Source organism: Muscardinus avellanarius (assembly GCF_963383645.1).
Source record: "Muscardinus avellanarius genome assembly, chromosome: X".
NCBI classification, from domain to species: domain Eukaryota; kingdom Metazoa; phylum Chordata; class Mammalia; order Rodentia; family Gliridae; genus Muscardinus; species Muscardinus avellanarius.
The window spans coordinates 60,210,929-60,231,591 of NC_137792.1; positions in this window are offsets into that span (position 1 = coordinate 60,210,929).

Consider the following 20,663-nt stretch of genomic DNA (forward strand, 5'->3'; position numbering starts at 1 on the left):
GATTTTTTACTGAACATTATTGTCAGCTTCTAATTGTTAAATATTCATAAATCAGTTTGGACTGTATCTCTGATATGTGAGTTTAGCCCTGGGTACAATCCAGAATCTTCATTCTATTTCCCCTTGTCTGGCAGTATTACCAGGTTTCTCTTCTTCTATACATCCCTCTCCCTTGCTCATAGGTTACAAATAAAGTACCAATAAAATCTATTTATATATTTGGGATGACAATTGAAAAGATTCACTTTGTCTCAAATACTGAAAATTCTATTTGTTAACTTGTGTTGACTATAATCATTTTTATCTTAGTTGCAAAGTTTCTATCTTCTTTTTATTATGGATGCATTGTAGTGATACATCTTAATGGAGTACAAGATGGTACAGGCATACATGCACACATCACTTATTTAGCCCTTCCCCAAATCCCGCCCCATCCCCCTTCTTCCTTCTCATATTTGGATTACTGATGGAATTTGATATGTTTATCAATGTACATCATGTACATTAGAGAATTTCCCTCTTCTCTATTCACATCCCCCTCATGTCACCTTACTTGCTTATCGATGGTTTATCCTTGTTTATCTAGAGTTCCTCCTATGAACCAAGCTTCTGAGTATTATGGGAAAAATCTGATATTTTATTTTTTGTGACTCACTTAGCATAACATTTTCCAGTTCCATCCATTTCCCCACAAATGATGACATTTTGTTCTTTATGGCTGAATAAAATTCCATTTTGTACATATCCCATAGTTTTGTAATCCATTCATCTGTTGATGGTCATATTGGCTGGTTCCATAGTTTGGCAATTGTGAATTTTGCAGCTATGAACATATATACACATGCATTAGCTTGGTAGTTTGATATCCATTCTTTTGACTAAATGCACAGAAGTAGTATTGTTGGAGCATATGATAGGTTTGTTTCCATTCTTCTGATGATTCTCTATACTGTCTTCCAAAGTGTTTGCACTAAATTACAATCCCACCAGCAATGTATTACAGTTCCCATTTCTTCACATCTTCGTGATCATTTGTTGTTCATTGTGTTTTGAAATATTGCCATTCTAATTGAAGTTAGGTGAAATCTCAGGGTAATTTTAATTTGCATCTTTCTGATTGCTAATGATATTGAACATTTTAATACTTTTATTGACCATTTGAATTTCTTCTTTTGTGAAGTTTCTATTTAGTTTACTTGCCCATTTTTATTGGGTTATTTGTTTTATTTTAGACTGTTCAGTCATTCTACTTTGGAGTCACCTTTCCAAATGTTTTCCAGAAACTGATGAGAATAATTCTGTTGTTTTCAAGTCAGACCTTGCTTTCAACTAAAAAGATAATACACAGGTAAATTTTATTTTATTAATCTTAGCTTCTAATAACAATTTACATAAAACATGAAGATTCATCAATAAGTTTCAATATATTTTTCAAAAATAGTAGTATTGTTAGCGTTCCCAAATATTATATACAAAGAGTGATATGGATTGAAATTTACTCATTGTGAAAGGCCCATTTCCAATTCTGCAAAGCTTTCCCTAATCATTGCTGGATGTGATCTTTTCATCTTTAGTCTTCTGGATTAGTCATAAGGTAGTGAATTATTTGTTTTCAAAGATTTATGAAATAGTAGGGCCAGTCATTGCAAGTTGACCTAAGCATGCAGCTTGTGTGCTATTTAGCTCTCCACATTTATGCTAAGTTGCAGCTGTAGAGGCATAACCCATAGGAAATACACACACTTGTTCACTCCATAAAATATTTTGTACAAGTAGATTTTTATAAATAACCACAAAAACCACAAGCTCTTTTTATCTATTGAATCTTAATACACAAGCTTCCCTTCCTTCCTTCCCTCCTTCTCAGGAGAAGTGTGCACTCCCAAGAGGAGTGCTGGGTGGGGAGAGAGAGAGAGAGAGAGAGAGAGAGAGAGAGAGAGAGAGAGAGAGAGAGAGCCTTCAGGTTCACTCCTTTGTCTTTAACACTGAGCTGCCAATGTTTGAATGTGCTATGGCAGATAACTCCTGATTACTGAAGACTGTATCTTAAAGAAATCAAACAAAAAAAAATTTAGGATTGAGATTCCTTGTGTTGTGCTTTATTTGCATTTCCAGAAATAAAATGTTCTTCAGAAAGAGAAGAGATGTTAAGGGTTCATGTTCTTTATCAGGAAAAGAAGAATATAAGAGAAATTCTTGAGAAGTATGCTATTCAAACTAAATTCTGAGTAAGAATATTTTCCTATGTATATTAAAACTTATTTACAATACATCATTGAGCCTTTGTGGTGACAAACCTAGAAGAGGATATGTCTTCTAATTTAAGGATAACAAATATTCAAGTTGCACACCACTTGGTCCTGACCTGTTTGTTGTACATGCTTGTTATGGGCGTGGGTATGTAGTGTGAAATCATGTGTGATAGACTCTATAGGTTGAATCCTATCATGACCATTTCTTAGACTCATCATATCCCATAATCTGTTGTGACCAGAGAGAGTAACTTTCTGTAGCTTCTGATTTATAAGAGGCTTTAAAAACCACTCATCTCTTTGCATAGTTTTCAAAGATTCCACCACTAGAGAAACTGAAAAATGCCCAAAGGAAGACAATTTTACTCTTTAGGGAGTGGAGAGGGTTGTGAAGTGTTGCACTGCTTTCATGGGATTTTATTGTTTGTTCTGTTATGTATTTTTAATTCACTTTTGCCTCTCAATGCTTCATATGAAGACTCAGATTTCCCTCCTAATCTTCTCTCTCAGGCCCAAACATTAACCTGAGGACCATCTCCAGGCAAACTGTCTGCCTTATTTGGAGATGAGTCCTTAGGATTCTGCACCTGAGCCTTGAACACCAGCACATTGGGAAGAATAGTGAACGAGAGGAAAAAAACGTGTCAGATAGCTCACCTATTCAAAATGTACTTTCTTCCATTATGAGCATCCCCATTATTGCTCTATAATCCTTCATAGTCATCTATAGTTCTCTTTAGTACTTTGCTTTGAGCTCCTTTAAGGGACAGGAAATAATTTATTTTCACTTTATTATTTGAGCTAGATTTTCTAATTTTTCCCCTCACCAGTTGTATCTTATCTGCTTTCTACCATCTTGGGTAATTTTTTGAATCTCTGGTTGCTGCTTCTTGCCTTTTTGCTATATCTGGTGATGTAGTCATTTTGTATTCCCACCCTTCAATTGTTTCAGTAATTTAAAGAGGAACTTGGAGAAGAGAAGTGGAACTGTGCACTAAAGAGTATTTTAAAATTTAAAACTCAGATTTAAAAAAAATATTGGTGCATTGTATTAATACATCATAATGTGGTAAAAAAAAGAAGCTTGTGCAGACATACAGTCCCACATCACCCAGTTAATCCCTACTCGATCCCCACCCCATTCCTTCCCCATCCCTCCTTCCCATGCTCGGCTTAAAATGATCTATTAGTGGAAATGGACTTCATGCCTCATTCATTAGATGGAAAAAAGTTAACTTTGTGAACTATTCTAGCTTAAGTAGCTTCCTAAGCACTTTTCACCAATGATCAGCTACCTATCTGATAATATAATCAGCTGAGATAAATGGCATTTCAATTAGCCATTTTTGGAGCTCAGTGAGTACTCTGTGGGACTTTCACTTTTTATTCACTTACTGACTTGGGCCAAATGCTTATTTTATGGCTTTTTTGTGTTGATTTACACCCTATTTGTGTGTATTTGTGTGTGTGTGTGTGTGTGTGTGTGTGTGTGTGTGTGGTATCTTTCTAAATAGCATAATTAGCATAATTGCAGAGATAAACTATGGTATTTAATATGAACATATGAATGTCATACAATCGATATGTATACCATTGTTTCATTATATTGGTCTGTTGAACACAAAAGTATGAGATAGCCCTAGTTAATAGAGTCAGTAAAGATACTTTAGAGGTGAGTTGGACTGAAATCTTCCAATTAAAAAGTGCTCTCTTGTCTTATAATAGTGATTTGTTTTAGTAACAAGATAATAGCTAGGCTGACTTCATACCGTCTTTACCCATCACCAACACAATCTTTTTCTTTGCTTCTTTTTTAAATGTTTTATTGGTGCATTGTAGTCATGCATCTTAATGGGACAAAAGACTTGTGGAGATATACATGCTTACATCATCCAGTTAGCCCTTACCTGATCCCCACTCCATTCCCTCCCCATCCCCTCTTCCCATGCTTGGCTTAGTGATTAACTTTGATATGTTTGTTAACATACATCATATGCTTACAAAATCCTTTTCTACAACTCTACTTTCATTTATTTTCTTTCTACTTCCTCATTCTCCTTTTAGTGATCCAAGCAATGAGCATGTATGGAATTTGTGAATTAAACAGTTTGACAAAATTGAATATCAATAATTAATTGAAATAAACTCATAAGATACTTTCCACTTGGGGTAGCCATTTGATATTTGCATAAAGAAGACAACATAAACATAAAAGCTGCCTACTGCCAAAAGTATTTATTACATTTTCCCAATTTTATTAATGTATAATTAAAAATACATAAGTTTGTAGTCATACTTCTTAATGGGGTAAAAGATGAAAGAGGTACAATATTCACTATAATTAACAAAATAAAAACATGTTTAATATGTATAATGTGATGTTTTGGTATATAAATAAGTTATGAAATGGCTATCACAAGCAAGATAAGTAACCCATTCATAACCTCACATAGTTATATTTTTGATGATGAGAATACTTAAGATTTATTATTAGCAATTTTCAAGTATGCAATTTATTATTTTTTTGTAATGGAGATTGAACCAAAGGGCATTTTAACTCTAAGCTATACACACAACCCTTTTTTATTTAGAAACAGGGCCTTATTAAGTTTCCCAGACTGACCTTAAACCTATAGTCATCCTATCTCAGCCTCCTGAGTACTGAGATTATATACATGTGCCACCATGGGTGGGTATAATTCATTATTATTTACTACAGTCACTATGCTGTCCCTTAGCTCTCCACAATTTGTTTGTCCTGCATAACTGAAACTTTATACTCTCTTATTGGTATCTCCTCATTTCTCCCAAATCTCAGGCCCTGGGAAACACCACTCTACTCTTTGCCTTTATGAATTCAACTTTTTTAATACACTGGAGTCATCTGTAACATACTTATGGCTCTCCTCACTACCCTCTTTGCTCTGTGTTGCACTAGTCACCAGGGTCTTACAAAGTCCTCTCTTCTAGGCCCAATGCCAAAAAGTTATGTCAAGACCACCCTGTTTCTTGGCTCAAAAATACAATAGCCCTTACTGGTCTCCTTGAGGCTTACTCAATCTACACATCACCAAATTATCAGGGGATTTATCCTACAACTCAGGTCTGATTATCATATTTTCTTCTTCAAAAGGCCCATAATTTTCTTCATTGCCTGGAGAAAAGTACCAGGCACTTCCCAGATTCTTTTTTCCCCTTAACTCTTTATTTTCACCATAAAATGTATTCACCTTCCCCAAAGAGAGTTTCCCTTTCTCACAACATTTCACCACACTTTTTAAGTTTGTGCATCATCCTGTAATGTACTCTAGTACAAAGCCTAATAACCTAAAGTCTTCTCCAGCCTCAAGTTCCAGTCCAAATTTTCTTTTTTGTGAAACCCTTAGAAAACCCCAGGAGAATTTTTTTCTTGGTGATACTGGGGTTCCTGGAAGCCCCTCTACCTCCAGGCTACACTCCCAGACCTATTTTTACATTTTTTTAAAATTTGGAAACAGGGTCTCCTAAGCCAGTGCGCGTGGCTGGCTTTGAAACTGTGGGATCCTCCTGTCTCTGCCTCCCAAGCACGGGGATTACAAGCATGTGCCACCATACCTGGCTTCCCAGGAGAATTTTATTAATCATCAATTCATAGTGACATTCCAAGGCTTATCAGAGACCCAGGGTTTTCCATGTCTTAAAGCATTCAGAAACATGTTTTCAAATTCACCACAAAGAGTCCTCTTTCAGTGCATTCTTGATACTGTACCAAAATTATAACAAGTTTCAGTGATAAATTTTAAGACTTCTCAGGGACATTGGGATGAGAGGGGATAAAATGTATAGACCAACATGTAATCCAATTTTGTGCTCAAATTGAGTGCCTATCAAAATTTTTCTTACTGTGTATGTGTGGGGGGAGGGCACTGGGGATTGAAACCAAGGACATTCTATCACTGATATATACCTTCAACCATTTTTTTTTATTTTTTACAAGCTGACCTTGAATTTGGGGTCTTCTTGTCTCTACCTTTTTAGTAGCAGAGATTATTCCCCTGTTGTTTTTGTAAATATAAATAAAAAAGACTACTCAGAGATGAATAACATCATGAAAAAACAACTATCCACACATAAATAATGAGTGGAATTAACACCTCAAATCATTGAATTAGGAAATATAAAGAAAAACTTGATAAACTTTTGAGAACAAATAAAAAAGACGAATCAAAATAATAAGAGTATTGATAGTAAATATGGTGGAGAGCTAAAATAGTCATTAAAAAAAGACAGGTGAGGGCATAGTAAACAGAAGAAGTATTGAAGAAAAACACATGGGGAAATGTATCTGATATCAACAGGGCATTTTATCTGGAAAATAAAAGAATTCCTTGGTTTCTATAAGAATTAATAGAACTATATTTGCATCAGGTGAAATTATTCAATGTCACAAACTGTGTCATAATGAGAAATCTCTCTTAGTGAAGACTTTACATCCCACAAAACCCAAAGGTAAATGGACTTAATAATGGTTATCCACAAAGGAACAAGATTAGACTATTTGTAGACTCATCTAAAGTATTAAATTGAAGATGATAGATCACCAATCACAGAGATGAGAGGGTCAAATGGTGTGAATCCATAATTTTAAATTAGACCAAAGTACCAAATATACATTTGTCTTTGAAAAATACTTAAATATCTATATATACATTGAGCATATAAAGATACAATGTTTGTGTATCTAGAAGATTTTATAATTTAGGATATCCATTTTTTAATTTTTTAATTTTTTTATTGGTGCATTATATTCATACAACTTTTTGGGGTAAAAAACTTGTGTGTACAAACATGTACTCATCGCTGATTTATCCCCTACCCAATTCCAACCCCATTCCCTCCCTGTCCCTCCCTCCCTTGCTTGGCTTAGTGATTGACTTCGATATGTTTAAGTACATTGTGTGTTTTAGAGATTTTCCTCTCCCCAGCTCCTTTCTCCTCCTTTAGGTTTTCTTGTTTGCTCCTCTATAGGATTTCCTCTTTCAAGAGTTCCTCCTATGACCCATTTCTCCCTATCTCTCACATAGTAGGGAAAGCATCTGATTTCTTATTTTTTGTGACTGACTAATCTCACTTAGCATAATGTCCTCCATTTATTGAGGCCCTGTTCCACAATAAAAACAAAAAGGCCTGATTGGTGTAGATCAGTGATAGAATGCCTTTCTTTTCAATCCTGTTATTTCCCTTCCACACACGAACAAAGGAAAGCGAATAAAACATATAGATATGAATATAGATATTTAATTAGTGAAAAAGTACAAATTATTAATATTATAAAAGGGCTCAATAATGTAGTTCAGTTGTAGAATTCCTTTGTGTTCAATCTGCAATAACACACACACATACACACACACACATAAGGAAAAAGAACAAAAATATAGGTATTAATAGAAATATTTATTTAGGTTAAGAAATATAATATATGTATAATATAAATTATAAAAGCTGACAGTAGTGACAAAATGACATTTTCCAACAAAATTTACTGACAGTTTATGCTCATATATTTTTAAGGATAGAAATGGAAGTCATATTTTCTTCTTAGCATTACTAATAAAATCTAATGGTCAGTACATTATCTTCCATTTAATTGTTCTGTAGCATTTGGTATAGTTCACCATTCTTTATTTGAAACTTTTTTCTATTTGTTTTTACGACACCATACTCCCATTTTTTCTTATACTTTACTGACTGATGCCTTTCATCTCTTTTGCTGGTTCTCTTTTTTTCTACTGGAACCCTATATAACAGAGTACTCCAAGAATTTAATCCGGAATCATTTTTGTCCTTCCTACTATATTGCCTACCTAGGTGATTGCATTTGGCTGTATGATTTAAAATAACAAGAATTTCAAATTTATATCCTTAGACTTGACATCTCCACTAATCTTTTGATTTATAAGGACATATCTAACTCCTACAGAATATCTCTGCTTGGAGTTCAAACAGGCATATCAAATCTGAAATGACTAAAAACAGACCTTCTTTTCTTTATTTTTTTGCAGTACTAGAGATTGAACTCAGGGAAATTCTACCTCTGAACTACACTTCCAGGCATATTTCAGCAAATTACACTGCCATTCATCTAATTGCTCAAGCCAAAGCCTTATAATAATCCCTGGTTTCCTCTTTATTCTCAACTTTTATCATTCAATCCACAAGAAATTCTCTGATGTCTGTTTCCAAACAGCTTCTGAATATGTTCATATCCTCTTGTCACCATCATATTCTGCCTGAAATTTTGTGTGTGTGTGTGTGTGTGTGTGTGTGTGTGTGTGTGTGTGTGTTAGTTACTAGGTTTGGAACCCAAAAGCATTGTACCTCTGAGACATATCCCCAGCCCTAATAGTCTCACTGAGTTGCAAAGGGTGTCACTAAGTAGTAGATGAGGCTGGCCATGAACTGCAATCCACCTGTCTCAGCCTCCTGAATGCTGGGATTACAAGCGTGCCTGGATTTTTATAATGCTTTATGCTCTTTCTAATCTCATTAGCTGTAGTCACATCTACCAATAATAGCCAGAGTTATATTCTAAAATTTTAATTCTTATCATGGGACTCTCATCTCTAAAATATTCCTGTGCTTTAGAATTTTTCTTGGAATAAAATCCAAAATGTTTATTCTTATTTATAAACAAACCCCTACCTAACCTGGGTACTTTGCCTTTCTGTCATTAATTTACAACATTCCATGCATAGCTTCCTGTGCTCATGTCACATTTTCCCAAGTTAATATATTTAACCACCAAACTGTCCAAATGTAAGCATAAAATGGAACAAGAAATAGTTGCATTGCTTAATATATTGTGCTAAGAACACTGGATACTGGGAAAATATGATGTAAATTCTTATATTACTTGTGTACTGAAATACATTCCAAATATTTTAGAGTCATATGTGACAGAAATATTAAAACAACTTAAAATTGTGGTATCATTAGAATGAATAAAAATATAAGACTGACCACAAATAGGACACTACGGAATACATCAAAAGGAATGTATCTGTTAAATATAAATGCCATACTTTTGATATAGCATTTGGTTAACATTTCATGGAGTCAAATATGTGTTTTTCTTTGTTATGGCCTTTACTTCCAAGTTCTAAATTCTTGACCATTAAGAGAGTTGATAAATATTTATTTATTATTTATATATCTTTGCATTTTTCTGTATCTATTGCCTTTACAATTAAAATACAAATTGTATTTCACAGGGAATATTATGACCAAATTATAGACCTGGAAACATATTGAATAATCCTTTAAAACCAGGCTCCTTTCTAATTCAACATAATGTAAGTCTGGGTGTTTTAGTCTTCTGTTGCTGTCACAAAATATCTGAGAAAATTAACTTATGGGGTGGAAAGATGTATTTTGGCTCATGGTTTTACTCCAAGTTCACCTGTTTTTTTAGCCTATGTTGAGGTAAGGAATCATGGTCAGGAGTGCATGGCAGAGGAAGATGTTTACTTCCTGGAGGCTAGGAAGCAAAGAGAGGAAGAAAGAGAAGGAAAAAGGGGCGAAGGGTTCTAATATTCCCTTCAAGGGCACACCCCCAATGATGTAACTTCCTTCCACAAGACCCCACCTTCCATAGGTTCCACCACTTCCCAATAGTACCACACACTGGTGACCAAACCTTTAATACATGTTCTTTAGGGGTCATTTAATATTCAAAGCATGCCACTGTATTTTCAAAGATTTCTCTCCTAGTCCCTGGAAAAATACTTTGTGTCTACACCATGGACTCATCTTGTCTTATGCAATGGAATGACTATATGGATCATCAGAAGGGTATAGACTTTGGAGTCAATCTGATTTGGACTCAATTTCCAGCTATAACACTTACTCTTTTCTATATTATGAGAAATTTATCTACCCCCTCCGAAGTGTGTTTGTAAAATGGCAACAAAACTAGGATTCTCAGTGAATATTAATGAAACAATATTTGCAAAGTAACATTTAGGAGCTACTCAATACTGGGTATCAGGGTATTGTTGCATCTGGCTCAGTATATATTGTTTGCATGCTAATCAAGGTCTCGTGGCTAAAATTTCTTGCTTTACAAATTGAGGAAGTTGGCCAGATTTCCCTGGATTACAAAGTATACGATGGAAGTTATATTTTCCACAGAACATGCTGGCAAAACCTTAACTAAGGAAAGTTCACAAAAGTAACACAAATTCTTTCTAGTATGTTTTGCAATTGGACCATTTTTTGGAGTTATCCTAGGAATAACAAGTACTTCCAAAATCTCAGGAGCCTCTGACAATAGAAATTCATTTTTCTAACCTTTTTTAACCTCTACAGGGTCAAGTTCTATTTTATATCTGTTCTGGAGAGCTACCTTCCTATGGTTCAGTAAAATGATATGTTTTCTAGCTCTTTAAAGTGTCTAGGTAAGAATGGTATATTTGTGAACAGTGCTTTTGTGTGTTTTTTAGAATCATATTTGAAAGTATTGCCCCCTTAACTCCTAGTACCCTTACATAGAGACCTACAGAATATCAAATATTTTTTTTCTCAGCAGAAAGAAGGCTTATTCCTGTGGAGGCTAGTATCTGTGCTACCATTCTTCAAACAATGACTAGGGGAAAATATCCACTGTATTCCCATTTCCAGAAATATTTTTGTCAATTCATTACTAAACTATAGTCACTGGCTTGATTTGGCTATTTAGGAGAATTTTCTTTCTCTCTTGTCCTTGAAGAGTTTCTGAGGCCAGCTGAGCATGATAGCACATGCTTATAATCCGAGTATTTGGGAGGCTGAGGCAGGAGAATCACAGGCTCAAGGCCAGCATGCTTATGTTTCAATAAAAATAAATAAATAAATAAAGCTGGGCGTGGTGGTGCATGCTTGTAATCCCCGCGCTTGGGAGGCAGAGACAGGAGGATCGCGCAGGTTTGAAGCCAGCCGTGAGCACTGGTTTAGGAGACCCTGTTTCCAAATAAAAATGTAAAAATAGATCTGGGAGTGTAGCCCGGAGGTAGAAGGGCTTCTAGGAACCCCACTACTATCAAAAAAAAATAATAATAATAAAATAAAAAATTAAAAAATTAAAAAGCACTGAGAGTGTAGCTCAGAGGTAGAATGTCCCTGGGTTCAATCCTCAGTAAAACACACACACACACACACACACACACACACACACACACACACACACAAATAGTTCCTGCTCCATTTTGTCTCCTCATTGTTCTGATTTGCATTTTAAAAACATCTAATGTCTCTGAAATGTTTTATAAAATATGTCTAATAATATTTAAGTATAAATGTAAACAACAAGGTAGAAGGTCTATACACTAAAAACTCTAAAACACTGATGAAAGAAATTAAAGACATGATAACATAAATGATATCTAGTGCTCATGGACAGGAAAAAATTTTTAATTTGAAAGTCATACATTTATTTTCATGTGTAGTAAAATATAATTAGCCCTAAATACTTCCAATTTCAAGGATATTAAGTCCTAAGAAGCAAAATATATTTAAGTAGAAAATATGGATTAACCTAGAGACCAGTGTTAGGTAAACCATAACATGGATGGCACATGGAATGTGGCAAGCAACCTGTAGGTATCCTAGGAAAGAATGATGCCTGGAAACACTGTGTTACATCTTCTTGCCTTAACCATGAAATGACTGAACATAAATATATTTTAAGCCCTTATTTCTTTCTAATTGACAGATTTATCATATAACATTTATCAAATGATATAGCATATTTAAGATCTATTGAGACTTTTCTATGTTTCAGGAATTTAGGTTAAGGTTATGGGGATACAGAGATTAATAGACATGTTTACTCTCCTCGTTAAGCTTTTAGCAGGACCACAAAAAACCCTGAAATTGGCCATGTCTATTAATGAAAGTTTTAATAAATATTTAATCTATGGACATTCATCCCCACTGATTCTAACCATGCATTTCTAAACTCTTTTGTAAATTTGACTTTTTCTATTGTGTGTCAATTTCTTCTTAACTTTAAAATAACAGTTTTGATGTGAGTTAATTCAGTTGTAATTATCATGCAACCAAAAGTCCATTATTAGCTCTGATTAAATTGAGTACAGTTGTCTCTGCCTTTGTGATATCAGCTTTGAAAACAATAATGCTACAGATCCAGGTATCAGGTAGATCTGTGCCCTATAAATAGCAAAGATAATAAGGTACTTCAGGTTTCTGTTAGCAAAACTTTATATAGGATCTCAGTGACTAAAATTATAGGCATTTAGAATGTCAGGAAGGGGAAAATCTTATTATGGTAAAATAGCACAGAGTTCACCTCTCTGTAATAGTTATGAGTTTCTTTCTTGCTTAAAATAACATGATTTTATGAGCTTATAATACCTTCTGGAAATTAAGAGGAGTACTGCATTTTGCAGCTCATTAAATGTTGATTATGTAAGCATTTCTGGGTGAAGCATCATTTGAATCTTCTTCCAACAGCAAAAGGGATTTTTTCTGTATTGTTTTTGTTATTATTTTCCCAACTATGTGTTTGTAAATGACATAATCACTCTTAGTTATTATTATGAGTATTCATTTTTATATCTATTAATAATCTTGGGTCTAAAAAATTCAAAAGAAGCAATAGAGAAATTCATGCAGTTAGCTGGAATTAGCATTTATTAATATTTTAGTTTATTATTCTATAGCTACTTTTCATTCTCATCACATTATTTTCTCTATCATGTCTCATTCTAAATATGTATTAACATGAATAAGTTTAGTTTTCAGTGAAGAACACATTAAGAAGTGGCTATAACTCTCTTATATGTCCAGAAAAAAAGTGATTTGAGTAATGATGGGACACATGATGGCTGCTTTTTGGTATAAATGCCAATTACTCTTATAGATATCCTAGATGTAAAATATTCAGTGCTAGGGCGGGTAGAGGGAGAGGGCCTAATATTCAACAAATTAATCAAGTTAACTATCCTAGGTATATCAACTTGGGTTTAATCAGAAGACAAATGCTACATTGATTTTGGAGCAGAAGAGAAATAAATTGATAATAACCACACTAGGAATAGATTTTACTACGTTTGGGACCTTGGTCCTTCTGATCCTCTGCTCACACTACTCATCCTATTGTCTTTCAAAAACAGCAGGCAGGATAAACCTGTTAAAGGGAAATAATTAAAGCCCTGCCATTCCTCTTTTTTTGTATTAGGAATTTAATCCCAGGACATTCCATCTCTAAGCTTCACCATGAAACCTTTATAATTTTGAAACAAGGGCTTGCTAAGTTGTTGATGATCTGTCTAAATTACGGAGGCTGACCTTTGACTTGTGATCCTCCTATCTCAGCCTCCCAAGTACTGAGATTATTGGTGTCAGCCACCATGCATGTCTGACTCCTTTAATTTTTAAAAAATATTCTGTAGATATTATTTTATTCAGAGAAATAAGTTATTAAATCTACTGGACTACATGCAGTCTTTCTCCTCTTTCCCTCTCTGAGCTCAGCTTCTATTCCTCTTTCATGTCTCACATATCACCTCAGCCACAGTGGTTTCTTGCCATTCCTCAAGCATGCCAGGCAGCCCAGCTTCAGACCTTAGCATTTATTGTTTCTTCTCTTCAGAGAGCTCTTTTCTGAGATAGCACATTTCTGTTGCTCAAATGTCACTTTTAGTGAGAAAATCCCTGGGCATCTATCTCATATTGAAACATTCTCTTAACCCTCCAAATCTCTCATGTATATATTTTTTCTCTACCACACCTGGGATTCTGTGTACCCATAATCAGTCTTGCCAGTGTTATGCTATTACCTAATTTACAGGGATATTGTAAATATCAAGTGATCAAATTGTGTGTATATAAACCAGGTGCAGTAGCACACACTTGTAGTACCAGTGTGTGAGGGGGGGGGTAAAACAAAAGGATCATAGATTTGAGGCCATCAGTGCGTAGTAGCTTAGCGAAACCCTCTTTCTTTCAAAATAAAAAATGAAATAGGGCAGGGGTATAGCTTAGCACTATATAGTATGCCTCGGGGTTCAATCCCTGGCATGCCCCCAAGTTGTGTATGTGTATACATATACATATACATGTAGACTTATATTTATGCACAAATATATATATATATGTATATATATATATATATATATATATATATATGTATATATGTGTGTGTGTGTGTGTGTGTATGTATATATATATGCATATATACATATTCACACACATATATGTCCTGAAACATAAAAAACAATGAATATTAGCTATATATATAGCCAATAAGCTCAATAAATGATGACCTATGACAAACTCTGTGAACTTCAAATTACCTTTTTTGTTGAGAGAGAGAGAGAGAGAGAGAGAGAGAGAGAGAGAGAGAGAGAGAGAGCGCAAGCTACTAGGGATTGAACCTAGGGACATTTTACCTCCAAACTATATGACCAACCCTATTTTTAGTTTTTATTTTGAAACAAGATATCACTAAGTTCCAGAGAGCATTACTAAATTGCCGAGGCTGGCCTCAAACCTGTATTCCTTATGTTTCAGCCTCCCAAGTACTGAGATTACACGCAGGCACCACTATGTGTTTTATTTTTGTCTGGATTAAAGACAAGCTTCAGCCGGGCGTGGTGGCACATGCTTATAATCCCAATGCTTGGGAGGCTGAGACAGGAGGATCGTACAGGTTCAAAGCCCGCCTCAGGTACTTAGTGAGGCTCTAAGTAACTTAGTGAGACCCTGTTTCCAAATAAAATAAGTTTGGCAGGTAGAAAGCCTCTGGGTTCCATCCCCAGTACTAGCCAAAAAAAAAAAAAAAAGACAAGTTTCATTCTTCACTGAAATTTGACAAGTATCTTGTTCCATATTCAAATATATACTGTCAAGACCTGAACCTTCTGAGGGCAAGATGCAACTAAAGACAAACATAAGAAAAGCATGAAAAGAAAATTAAAAAATATCTGTTCTATGTAGCCCTCTGATTAGATATTACCAAAGAAGACTCACTAGCAGATATTAACCAAAGATATAGTAACATCATGTTATAACTACAGAACTTTATTGAGGAGTATAAGTAATTTGGAAAATATCATGTCAGTAATGATTTGGAATGCTATCTTCAGTTGAAGTCACATACAGTATCTCGTACAACTATTATACCCTCTTTTTTTTCTATACCATTCTCAGAATGATTTCAAGTATCTTATCATCTTGCTTCTCCTCCTGTTCATTTTCAAGACCAGGGCTACTTGCTAGATCATCTCCTTTTTGTTCGCTGTGTTCTAGTTCATGTCTAAGTGTTTTTCAGTAGAGCTACTATAAGCTTTCTAGCTTTTCTGTCTCTATTTTCCTTCCTTCCTTGTTCCTTGGTCCCTCCCTTACTCTCTACCTCCCCTCATTTCTTTGTGGTACCAGGGATTGAACCCCAAGTTATTCTAGCTCTGAGCTACATTCACAGCCCTTTAAAATTTTAAAAATAGTTTTTGATACAGGGTCTTGCTAGGTTGCTGAGAATGTCCTTAAGTTGCTGAGGCTGTCCTCAAATCTGCACACCCCCTTTCTAAGCCTTCCAAGTACTATAATTACAGGTGTGTGCCAGCACATTCAGCTCCTCATCTCTTTAATGTAACATTTACACTTCTGCAAGCTATTCAGATTCTGATATTGTGCACTGACAATTTATCCCATTTCTCACATTGTTTTAGATTATTAGCTTTGTTAGTTATTCCAATGACCTTTGATCTTAGAACTGGTGTTATTTCACATTTCAAATGCAAGGTGAAGTTCTGAGAGGAGAAATGGCTAGCTCTAGGTATCTCAGTTGAACCGTGAAGGTTTAGACATATGATTTTTGTACTACCTCATACATGCCACTCATACAGGATCCTGAAACACATTTTCCTTTGTAAAATGTAACTTTTTTTTCTATTTTATTTTTAATTTATTTTCATTTTCATTTTTTATTTTTATTTTTTAAGATGTATTTTATTGAAAGAAAATGTTATACATTTAATCTGTATTTGGTGCCCTCTTCCCCCCTCGTTTCCCTTCCCCCCTCCCGATACTTAATACCCAGGCTAACCTTGCTATATTCGTACTTTTACACCTATTTGGATATAGCTGCTCATCAATCAAGTTCAGCCTCCTTCCTCTCTTAGTTTTCCATTCAAACTTTGCTGAGATTTCCCTTCCATTATCTGGAGTCCTCTGGTATCCCCAGTGCTCACTTGTTTGGGCATATTAGAGGAAATATATGTCCCTTCTCTTTCTGTGTTTGTCTGATCTCACTTAACATAATGCTTTCCAACACTTTCCATCTTCTTACAAATGATGTGATTTTGTTCTTTGTAGCTGAATAGAATTCCTTTGTGTGTATTTCCCATAACTTTGCAAACCATTCATCTGTTTATGGGGGCCTAGGTTGTTTCCAAATTTTGGATATTACAAATTGTGCTGCTATGAACATAGGTATGCATATGTTGCTGTAGTTCTCTGTTTTCAACCCCTTTGGAAAAATACCCAGGAGTGGTAAAGCTGGATCGTATGGTGGATCTATTCCCAGTTTTCTAAGGAATCTCCACACAGATCTCCATAGTGGCTGAACTAGTTTGTACTCCCACCAACAATGTAAAAGATTTTCTCTTTCCCCACATACTCGCCAGCATTTATTATTGTTTGATTTCTTTATGCTTGCCAATCTGACTGGGGTTAGACGGAATCTCAGTGTAGTTTTGATTTGCATCTCCCTGATGGCTAATGATGAAGAACATCTTTTCATGAATCTATTGGCCATTTGTATCTCCTCTTTTATAAAGTGTCTATTCATTTCAGTTGCCCAATTCTTGATTGGGTTGTTTGTTTTGCTAGTGCAGAGTCTTTTGAGCTCTTTTTATATTCTGGATATTAGCCCCCTATAGGAGTGGTGACTGGTAAAGATCTTCTCCCATTCTGTAGGCTTCCTCTTTAGGTTCTTGATGGTTTCCTTTGATGAGAAGAAGCTGTTTAGTTTGATGCTATCCCACTTATTGATTCTTGCTTTAATTTCCTGAGCTTTGGAGGTTTTGTTGAGAAAGTTACTGCCTGTGCCTATATGTTGTAGTGATGAGCCTAAGTTCTCCTCTAGTAACTTCACAGTCTCTGGTCTGATTTCTAAGTCTTTGATCCATCTCGAGTTGATTACTGTGCATGGTAAGATATAGGGGTTTAGTTCCATCTTTCTACAAATGGATAGCCAGTTCTCCCAGCACCATTTGTTGAAAAGGCTGTCTTTTCTCCAGCGTATGAGTTTGACCCCTTTGTCAAAAATTAATTGACTAAAGATGTATGGATTTGTTTATGTATCTTCTATTCTGTTCCACTGGTCAGTGTACCTGTTATTGTGCCAGTACCATGCTGTTTTTACTACTATTGATCTATAGTATATTTTGAAGTCTGGGATTGTGATGCCTCCTGCATGATTCTTGTTGCTGAGAATTGCTTTGTCTATTCTGGGTTTTTTCTTTCTCCATATAAAGTTCATGATTGCTTTTTCTAGGTCTGTGAAGAAAATAGTTGGTATTTTTATGGGAATTTCATTGAATCTATAAATCATTTTTGGCAGAATGGCCATTTTGATGATATTTATTCTGCCTATCCATGAGCACGGGAGGTCTTTCCATCTTCCAAGGTCTTCTTCAATTTCTTTCTTTAATGTTTTATAGTTTTTGTTGTAGAGGTCCTTTACATCTTTGGTTAGGTTTATTCCTAGGTATTTTATTGGTTTTGTGGTTATAGTGAATGGAATCGATTGTTTTATTTCTTTCATTGTGGATTCATTGTTGGTATAAAGAAAAGCCTCTGATTTCTTTAGGTTGATTTTGTATCCTGCAACTTTGCTGAATTTGTTAATTAACTCCAGAAGTCTTTTGGTTGAGTTCTTAGGGTCTTCTAGGTAAAGGATCATGTCATCTGCAAATAAGGATAATTTTAATTCCTCTCTTCCTATGTGAATTCCTTTGATATCCTCTTGTCTTATTGATGTGGCAAATGTCTCAATGACTATATTGAAGAGGAGTGGTGATAGTGGACATCCTTGTCTTGTTCCTGATTTTAGGGGAAATTCTTACAGTTTTTCCCCATTCAGTATAATGTTGGCTTTGGGTTTGTTTTATATTGCCTTAATGAAGTTGAGGTATGTTCCTTTTATTCCAATTTTCTGTCGTGTTTTTAACATGAATGGGTGTTGGATTTTGTCGAAGGCTTTTTCAGCATCTCTTGCTATGATGATGTGGTTTTTATTCTTGATTTGTATTGATTTGCATATGTTGAACCAACCTTGTTTTTCCAGGATGAAACCAACTTGATCATGGTGTATTATTCTCTTGATATGGTTTTGAATGTGTATGGCTATTATTTTGTTTAGAATTTTTGCATCTATGTTCTTTAAAGATATTGGTCTGTAGTTTTCCTTTCTTGATGAATCTTTATTTGGTTTGGTGATTAATGTGATACTGGCCTTGTAGAAGGAATTTGGGAGAGTTCCATCTCTTTCAATTTCCTGGAATAAGTTATGAAGTATTGGTATTAGTTCTTTAATGAAGGCTTTGTAAAATTCATCTGGAAACCCATCTGGGCCTGGGCTTTTCTTTGATGGAAGAATTTTTATTGCCATTTCTATTTCATTGTTTGTCATTCATTTGTTTAGGCTTGCTATGTCCTCTTGGTTCAGTTTAAGTAGGTTAACTATGTTTAGAAATCTATCGATTTCTTCCATGTTTTCTTGTCTATTGGAGTATAAATTTTTAAAGTAGTTTTTTGATAATCCTTTGAATTTCTTCACTATCTGTGGTGATGACTACTTTTTCATTTCTGATTTTAGTAATTTGCATTGATTCTCTTTTTCTTTTGGTTAGGTTGGCCAGGGGTTTAACAATTCTATTAACATTTTCAAAGAACCAGCTTTTTGTTTTGTTGATTATTTGAATTGGTTTTTTGTTCTCTATTTCATTTATTTCTGCTCGGATTTTAATAATTTCCTGTCTTCTGCTGGCTTTGGGGTTTGACTGTTGCAGTTTTTATAGATCCTTGAGTTGTGCCAATAGGGTCTGTACTTGGTGATTCTGAGTCCTTCTTATGTGAGCACTCAATGCAATAAACTTTACTCTTAATACTGCCTCCATAGTGTCCCAGAGATTTTGGAAAGTTTTGTCTCTGTTTTCATTTATTTCCAAAAATTTCTTTACTTCTTCCCTAATTTATGCTCTTACCTAGTCATCATTCAATAGTGTATCATTCAGTCTCCACGTATTTGCATAGTTTCATTTGAGTTTTCTGTTGTTGATTTCTACTTTAATTCCATTATGGTCTGAAAAGAGGCAAGGAATTATATTACATCTTTTGAATTTGCTGGTTCTTTCCTTGTGTACCAGGATGTGATCTATTTTGGAGAAGGTTCCATGGGCTGATGAGAAGAATGTGTATTCTGTAGTCTCTGGATGAAATGTTCTGTATATGTCTATTAGGTCCATTTGGTTTATAGTTTTCTTTAGTTCTAAAGAGTCTTTAGTCAACTTTTGCCTTGAAGATCAATCCAGTGGTGTGAGAGGCGTATTGAAGTCACCCAGAATTATTTTATTTGGGTCTATTTGAGATCTGATGTCCTGAAGGGTTTGTTTTACAAACATGGTTGCATTAACATTTGGAGCATAAATATTTACTATCATTATATCATCTTGGTGTATTGTTGCTTTTAATAAAAGGAAGTGCCTTGATTTGTCTCTTCTGATGTGTCTAAGTTTAAAGTCTGTTTTGTTGGATATTGGGATTGCTACCCCTGCCCTTTTTTGTTCTCCAGTGGCATGGTATATCTTTTTCCATCTTTTCACTTTCAGTCTATGAGTGTCTTTGGCTGTTAGGTGAGTTTCTTGCAAACAGCATATATTTGGGTTATGTTTTTTGTTCCACATTGCCAATCTATATCTTTTGATTGGTGAGTTAAGTCCTCTGACATTAAGAGTTATTATTGAAATATGATTTTTGTTTTCTGTCATTTTGTGTTCTGTCATCTGTTTGATAGCTTTTTCTTTCTTCTTTACTTAGAAACCCCTCTGATCACTTTCCTCTCTTCTCTGGTTCTGAAGTCTGCTTCTTTTTTCTTCTTTATTGTTTATTTCTTTAAGTATTTTCTCTAGTGTTGGCTTTGAATTCATAATTTTTTTGAGATTTTGTTTATCCTGAAATAATTTTATTTCACCATCGACTTTGAATAGTAGTTTTGCTGGATAGAGCAGCTTCGATTGGAAATTATTATCTTCCAAGTTGTGGATCATGTCATACCAGTCTCTCCTGCACTCATGATCTGGGTTGTATAGTCTGGGGTGATTCTTATTATTTTGCCTATTTTTGTCACCCGACCTTTTGTTCTCACTGCTT